The sequence below is a fragment of the Malus domestica genome, chromosome 05 (genome assembly GCF_042453785.1).
Source record: "Malus domestica chromosome 05, GDT2T_hap1".
In the NCBI taxonomy this organism is placed as follows: Eukaryota; Viridiplantae; Streptophyta; class Magnoliopsida; order Rosales; family Rosaceae; genus Malus; species Malus domestica.
This window is the reverse complement of record NC_091665.1, coordinates 42,672,428-42,681,440: the sequence shown is the minus strand read 5'-3', so window position 1 is coordinate 42,681,440 and position 9,013 is coordinate 42,672,428.

The following is a 9,013-nucleotide window of genomic DNA, read 5'->3' as shown; positions in this document are numbered from 1 at the left end:
TTAACTTATTATCCTTATAAATACCATCTCATTTTCTTCAAAAACCTAAGTTGAATCCTCTTGCAAAATTATTTAAATTCTCCAAACATTTTTTGCTCAAAATTATAACTTTGGCATCGGAAGTTCTTTGGCCAAAACCTCCCCATTCATCATGAGCACGTGAGACTTTTGGCCTTGACCTAAGGTGTTAATTGTTTTTGCAGGTGCATTTTCGTCCAAGAACAAAAAGGAAGAAATTTGCATCCACAACATATGTATTACTTCAGAGAAGAGGAAACATAATCCAAACTTGGGACGAGTTGTACTTTTTTATTGTAAAGAACTAATCTTTGTGATTCCCACCACGTACACCAGTTTTATTTTCATAATAAATAAATATGAATTATTATTGGTATTCTAAAAATCTCATTATGCACTATTTTTTTTTAATATAGAAAGTTTGAAGTGTATAATGATATTTTTCGAGTATAAATAAAAGTTTCCTAAACGATTGATCTTGAGAAAAGATTAATATAAGATAATGCAAAAGCAATCCTGCGTAATTAACAATTACAAACACTAAAATTAAATATCAAAGTTCAGATTTTAAAATTTTCCAAAAAAAAATTACCATATTGATATTACTTATGGTTCCTTTGCTAGCAAAATGAAATATTAAATTCTAACACCACATTCTGACAAACAAACACAAACACGATTATAATAAAGGGAAGGTAAATAAGTTAATACCATTTCTTGTATGAATGCTAGCCAAGAATGTCAATGCTGGTAAGTCGTATCGTAGTGGAAGAATCCGTGGCTTAATATTCATATATAGCTGCGGAAGACAAATGTTTTGGGATTATAAGCACTCTTATTATATATATCAAGTGATTGGAGAATATACGTACCCATGTGTCCTAAGGGGAGGCAAATAACGATCTTTAAAAAGGTAATTGGGTTTTGCAATTTCTAATGTAAATTATATACTTATACATTAAGATTCTGAATCACGTACATATGTGCATAAAATTCTCAATCACATACATATTTGACCTCATTATAATTTCGAATACCCTACTTACATGCGCGGTTGTCTTAGCATTTGCGTGTTTATTAACTCATTAACAATGAAATTACAGTCACATGTTCTCTTATTTATGTATTAACTACTCATGGTTAAAACTTAAAATAAGAAAATAAAATGAAAGAGAAAGTGATAAACCAACAAGCCATAAGCAAGCAACGGCCTTTATGAAATATGATTGTTTAATTCTCGTTGACCAGTGTTGCATTGATTTAAGTAAAAATTCTAAGTACTCTTCTTCCTTAAGATAATGTGTTCAGATAAAGGGAGACCGACTTTATGGTTTCAGATTCATAATCTTTTTAACTTCGAAAATTTTATTTAGGGTCTAGGTTTAGTTGGAAATTAAGCGTAATGATAGGGAGACTAAATTTCTAAATAAAATTTTGTAAAATAAATGACATAGAAGTTGACAATTGAATTGTTGCTTAATCGTTGATAAATGTGTTTATTTCTTATTGGTAACATATTATTTAGTTTGTAAATTTTATTTATAAATTTATTCTCTCTAGCATTATCCTGGAAACTAATGACCATGTTTGTAACTTTGGTTTGAAGTTTGGTTTAGGATTAACCAAGCTAAAGCAGGCCAAGAAAGCCACCCTGCATCCCTTTGTACGCCAATCTCAGTCCAAGTACGGACATCCGGGATTCAGGGCCCGATGGCCCTGCACTGTTTCCAAACTAACGAATATATTCTTTTAGAGGTTTAATTTTTATTTTTGTTATTTTAAAATTTTTAAAATTAATTTTTGGATTCAAACTTCGTTGGTGGCTAATCTAGCATTTAATTTAATAAAAATCTATCATTTGACAAGAAAATTTACTTTTGGAGGTTAAACCCATAATTTTTAGGGAGTCTTAACAAAACGCTCCGGGTAATGTTCAATTTTAATATTAACGACATTTTTACTCTAAAAAGTCACTTCTGATTATTCACTTACAACATTTTTTTGTCATTTTGGTTAAAACTCAAAGTTTTTAAACATTTTTCGTTATTTTTCCTTAATTTTTAGAGTAAAAGACACATTAATGGTTTACAGTTATATATTTAAAATTTGAAATATGAAAATACGTTTTTTAAAACATAAATTTCAATTTTTTTTTCAGATTATGTGATCAAATTTGATGGGATACTAGTTAAACCTAACAACCTAATATAAAGTTACAATGGAAGAATTTATATACCCATTCCCATTGTCTTTTTTTATGGTATGATAATATTACAACTATAGATAATGACCTCACATTCAAGTAAAACCCAATCTTAGACGCACCACAGACCTTAATACAAAAGGGTAGGCGATTAATTGTTTTCACTCATTATAAGACTGTAAAAGTTCATTAGATAGCAAGGATAAATACCACCCGTTTATCGCTGATTAATAAGTTTTTAGGTTGATAAAACGAACGGCTATGATTAGCTAGATATATAAGGATTATGCGTAGGTAAGATTTTCAAACATAATCTTATAGTAGATACGAAATGAAAGCAAACATAATTAAGTTATAATTAGTGGTGGATTTTTTTCACATAAAAACAATTAGGGGAGATTTTTTTGGTACATATAGATTTTGGCTTGAAAACATATAAAAATCTTGCCCTAATTTTAGCACTGCCTTATTGACTCATTCTTTTACTCCTCCAGCGTCTTTAGCTTTTCTCTTGTCTTGGACCAAAAAAATAAAATAGGGTTTAGGGTTTATCATAACACAATCTTAAACCCTAAACCCTAAACCTAGTAAAATATATAATAGAAGAATTCATATACCCATTTTCTTCAATATTGGTATGTATATTGTTCGGGCAGGAATATCACTGGTGGGTGTTCCTGGCTCGAGCACACAGCTCCCCGAGAAGTTGGCACTTTGGTTGATTGTCGATCTCCTGCTCGTTACAATGCTGCAAGAGGAGAACAAAGTTAGTTTTGAAAAGGTGCGTTTGCGGAGCCTTAGGTATAGGCTTGGAGGCTCACAATCAAAAACTAACTTTAAGTGCTTAGGCATGCCACTACCATCTTCGTATGGCAGATGTAAAACAAGTGTATTTAAGTCGATTACTTGTTCCCCAAGTTACTCTAACTTCTTGTTATCAAAGGATTGTCGTAGATGAGTTAAGTCTACATTAAGTTCTTTTTTATGCCTTGAGGTCAAGGACTTTTGTTCATCTTGTATGCTTTAAAGAGCAAATATCCAAATCTGGCTAAATGGTTTTATTTCAATAGTAATGCCCAAATGATACACTTTGAACCACTAAAAGACTGGAAATAACTTGGATATATATCGAAGGATACATGATAATGCTAGATCTATTAAGTAAGGAACAAAACAAAGGGAGTCGGGCTAGATTTAACCTTGTCGAGCAAGGTTGAATCTTGTATAGCGTCACTTCTTTGTAAGTACAATGGTTTGGGGAGAAAAGGGAGTGAATGGTGAGCAAGGTGAACATAAGAGAATTGATACTACTATGGTTGAAAGAGTAGCAGAGCTATTAAACTAGACAAAATATAGCTTTTGTGAGGGCTGATCCTGAAAAAAAATTGAGGTTGGGGGCTGACTACAGCTTCGTATGCAAATCTGGCTTGAACAAAGTTTGTGTATTTGTTTGTTTGATTGGTTGAGTGTCTGGTCTATGGGCCTTCTTCCTCCTTTTATAGCCGAATTAGCCTGACTGCTTGCAACTTGGCTTCTGCCCGAAAGCAACTAAGGGGTAGTGACTCATCAGTAATTTACGTACTCTGCCATTTAGAAAGTGCTTTTAGGCTGAGAGTAGACTGATTTGCATCAAGTGTCACTTCTTTCAAGCTACTAGCATTTGTATTTAATGTGGAATCATCATTTTGCCTTGGGTTGGGTGAATGGATTTGATGTTGGGCCTTCGGGCAGAGTCATGTCTTCTAGGCTTCCTTTTAGGCTTCTCTTCCTCCAGCTCAAAGTTTAAATATTAACCCAAACATATATCATAACATTATAACTGTAGATTATAACCATCCATACAGATAAAATCATATGTTATACTGAACACTTACTCTAATACAAAAGAATAGGCGATTGATTGGTTCTGCTCTTTATCTGATGGGAAATCTCATTAAATTGCAAGGATGAATATCACCCGTTGATCGCAAATTTTTTTGGTCAACAACATAAATGGGTATGGTTAGCTTCATGAGGAATGTGCGTAGGTGAGATTTGAGAAAATCTTATGATAGATACGTAATAGGGTGTAAATAAATAAATTATAACAGCGGTAGATTTTTTTCGAAAAAAAACAGTAGGGGTAGAGTTTTTGGTACATATAGTTTTTGGCTTCAAGTATACATATAAAAAATCCTAACCTAATTTCACCACTGCCTTCTTGATTCATTCTTTCACTACAACACCCTCTTCTCTGTCTTCTTCCTCCCCTATATACGGCTTTCACGCCCTGCTGGTCTTTCTCTCTCGTACGTGCTTCTTTCTTCTTTTGTTTTTCTTCTGTAACATATATATAGCAAAAATTTTACATACTTGAAGCTAATATCTGTGCAGGTTTATCATACAAGTATGTCAATGGGTAGCAGTAGTTCTGCAGGGGAACTAATTGCATGCCGCCATGCATGTGCGGCGTGCCGGCACCAAAGGAAGAGGTGCGAAGACGATTGCGTTATGGCTCCTTACTTCACAAACAAGGATGAAGATTTTAAAGCAGCGCACAAAATTTTTGGCGTTAGCAACATGACAAAGTTGCTTAAGCAACTAGATGACCAAAATCATAGGGGCACAGCCGTACAATCTTTCATGTGGGAAGCCTATATATGGAAGCAAGACCCTGTGAACGGACCCCTAGGGATGTACAGAAAATTGGAGAGAGAGAATGAACTGCTTAGGAACGCATTGAATGAAGAACAAAAGGCTCTGGCTTTGGCTTTTGCTGCATCCACAATGGAGGAGGAGCCACTAGCTTTGGACCAAGAGAACCATAGCAATAGTGGCAATATCAATGATGATGTGGAAGGAGTGATACCTATATATGGAAATGCCCGGAATTATGGTTATGCTAATCAAAGTTTAGCAATTGATGGGTCTACTAATGGCACTTATACTAAATTATTACAAGGGCAAGAGGCCACTGAAATGTCACAGGAGCAACAAGTATTAGGGCAAGGGAGAGGCTTTCATCATGGAGCTGCATTGGCCAAGCAACAAGCACGAGACCAACAAGGAGTCGTTGGCCTCGATTCTTCTGCAGGACAGTTTGGGATGGTCGGCTTGATGTCCACCCTTCAGTCCCAAAGGCCTATGCAATTTGAAGGACGCCCTGATATAGGACCTTATATGTATGGGCAAGGAAGAGGTCAAGTGGTTTTTGACCCTTCTGTTGGGCAAGGACAGCAAAGAGCATTAGGCTCAGCCGGGGCAGCTCAAATTGGCCCACATTTTGGAGATTTTTCTTTACTGGGCCACACGAGATCAGCTATTACTCAAAGCCCTTATTCACCTTATCACCACCAACAACCGCATCATCCTGTGCACGCGCAGAGACTGGTGATGAGCCAAGGGCAAAATCACCCTAACTTTCAACAATACAGCTCGTTGAACAATTGCCACAATTACGACAACGTTCAAGGTAAATATCATACAATAATTGCATTCTCCTTCCATCTTCTTGTTCAAAGATTGATTTTGTATGATAATTATGGGCATATGTACATAGCAAATTAAGTTGTATCAAGGTTGAGCAAGTGATTAACGGAACTACTTGGTGTCTGTTTGATGTGAACATGTATCATATTATTGTATTTCTACATTGTGTTTTTCATATTCAAAGTTTATCATGTCAAATTGTCAATCTTAATATGTGACGTGTTTAGGATGAACATTTTATAGTTTTTGAAAGAATTGAGTCAGTTTGAAATGTATTATTATGAGGCAATCTTATTGTGGAATTATGTGAATTGGATTTTAAGTATACAAATACAATTAGGACAAGTAAATCAAGCCTAACTGTAGGAGGAAAGAGAATCCTAATTGGATTCACCCTCATTAATATATTCCTATTTAGAAAATATATTTTGAATAACACTTAGTACTGACTTTTTGTTTTGGTCCAATATTGATATTTTAACACAATATTTTATTGTTTTAAAATATAAGACGTTATTTAATTTGGTTGTTTGTCAGCTCCTGATGTGTTACTTGCTCTATCTTTTATATGATTGTAGATGGAGAGCAGTTCCATCAAGGGAAAAGTGAAAGGCCATAAAAGATCCAAAGTGGAAGGAAGGCAAACTACTCCTTTAATTCTAGCATCTATAGGTTTTTTGGGGGGTCAAAGTTGATCAAACTCCCATGTTCGTCCCCATTACTTTTTTTTTTGTATATATAGTGGGCAGATGAACAACACATTGTTTTTCTTGAAAATTAGTTAAGGTAATGCCTCCATCATAAACTATTTTATTGTCTTGTTATTTTGTTTTTAATTAATGTACGAAGATAAATTCGAACTTAGAAACTCTTAATTCGAAATAGAAGTGGTTCTACTGCAGTACTTTCTTCTTCAATCTTCTTCCATGTGATATTTGTATCACGGTCTTTTAGTTAAAATGGTATTTAAATTGAAATTTAAAATCAATATAAGTAGTCTCTAAGATTGTCCACCAGTCATTCTGTCATTCCGTGAAAAATCTCCGTTAAATTAAAGGTATTTTTATCAATTTAACCCCTCCACTTAAACAGGTGGTTTCTTTAATTTAATGGAGATTTTTTTACAAAAAGACAAAAATAATTGACAATGGACAATCTCGGGGACTATTTGTATCAATTTTAAATCTCAATGACCAAAGTAAGGAGTTATAACAATCTCAAAAACCATTTTGGCTAAAAAAAACCTTTGTGTTGCTCAATCTTGCATGGAGTCACCAAATGTGCAAAAACTAATGGTGCAAAACCGTAGTTTGGCCATCTCCAATCATAGAAAGTTAGGCATAGCTTAGGCTACGTTTAAGCTCTTCAAATATATAGTCTAGGCTATATTTTTTCCTTAATAGTTTGGTTAGAATTCATCTTTAGTGAGAATTGAATATAAGATCCTTCAAAAAATCACTCTCATTGCAACCAAAATTTTGGCCCATTGTAAAAATTTGATGGGTTTTTATCACAAACAGTCTCTGAAATTGACCCACGCCATCAAGATGGTATCTGAAATTGAAAATCAATTGGATCCACAAGTCTAATTGAAAATCAATTCCGTAAAAAATTCTGTTATATGGTGATGTGACTCATAATTGGATCCACAAGTTTAACTAAATATAGTTATGTGGATTAAAAATAATAATATTTTTATTTTTATATAATTAAAAACTTTAAAAAAAGTTGAACAGTTCCCCATTCCCGGTGGCTCACGTCTTTCGCCACCTCCACCGTGTTCCAGACTTCAGAAGATCCTTCAGGATCTTGTTCGACAACACTCCTCTCGATCGAAACTGTAAAGTTGTGGAATTAGAAATGGTATGGAAAAAACTCAAATAATCCCCAAATCAAAAAAGAAGAAAACTGGAATGGGGGAGTTTTCAAGCAATTAGACCAAACCTAGTAAAAAGAAAACTCAATTCAAAACCAAATCGCAGCAATTCAAACCCAGTGTGGTTGAAAGGCTGGTTGGGGTTATGAAAGTAAGGCAACGCCGAGAAGAGCTCAGGGATGTCGCTGGGCTTGTAGTTCACCTTCTTTTTCTTTTCTTTTTTTTTTAAAGTTTTTTTAATTATATAAAAATAAAAATATTATTATTTTTAATCCACATAACTATATTTAATTAGATTTGTGGGACCCAATATAAGTCACATCATCATATAACAGAATTTTTGACGAAATTGTAACGGAAGAACCATATTGATTCGCGACACCAAATTTCAAGGACTACATTGATTGATTTTCAATTTCAAAAATCATTTTGATGGAGTGGGTCAATTTCAGAGACTGTTTTTGATAAAAACCCAAATTTGATTTCTATATTGACGTCACACTTAATTTTTCCCACTCATCATAAAAGATCTTACAAATACATTCATTGTTCCCACTCATCATAAAAGATCTTACAAATACATTCATTGTAAATAAACATACCTTTAACCAATCAAGCTACAATGAACAGTGTTAATAAACGTAAGTGATAGAATAAATTATTCCCACTACCATAAAACATAGTCTTCCCAGAATTATTAAATTTCAACGCCGTGAGTTAATTGTAAATCTTTAATTAGGACCTTCCACCTTCCTTAATATTTGTCACATTCCGATCCGGGCCCTCACTAAATTCCGAGCTCGACTCCACCGTAATATGATATTATCCGCTTTGGGTCCTGACCACGCCCTTACTCGGGCCGCCACCACATCCCGGACTCGACTCCACCGTAGCACGATATTGTCCGCTTTGGGCTTCGACCACACCCACACAGTTTTGTTTCTAGGAACTCACATGAAAACTTCCCAGTGGGAGCCAATAAGTTCTCAAAATGCCTCGTGCTAGGTAGAGATGATAATGTACATATAAGGCTTACATGATCCACCCCATGGACGATGTGGGATGTTACAATATTCACAAAAAATTTAGGATTTTTTTGCGGTTGCTTTTTGATTTTGAAGTCTTGGATAATTCTTAAAAAATAATGCTGGTTAAACTAAATTTACAAATTAAATAATTAGAAAACTTCATTTTAATCCCTAAATAAGATTGCTTTTTCAATAATACCGTATGTAAGATTAAAAACTAAAAATAGTCCTCCATGTCAGATTATAGTATTCCATGTCACATTTAATCATTTTTTAATAAATTTATTGCATTTTTAGTTTCCCTATTTACCCTTATTACTCTTTAAAACCAATTAGAGAAACAAATATATAATTAATTTTTCAAGAATGCTTAATTAACTAGATCCATAATTAACATGTTTGTTATAACATAAATCTCCA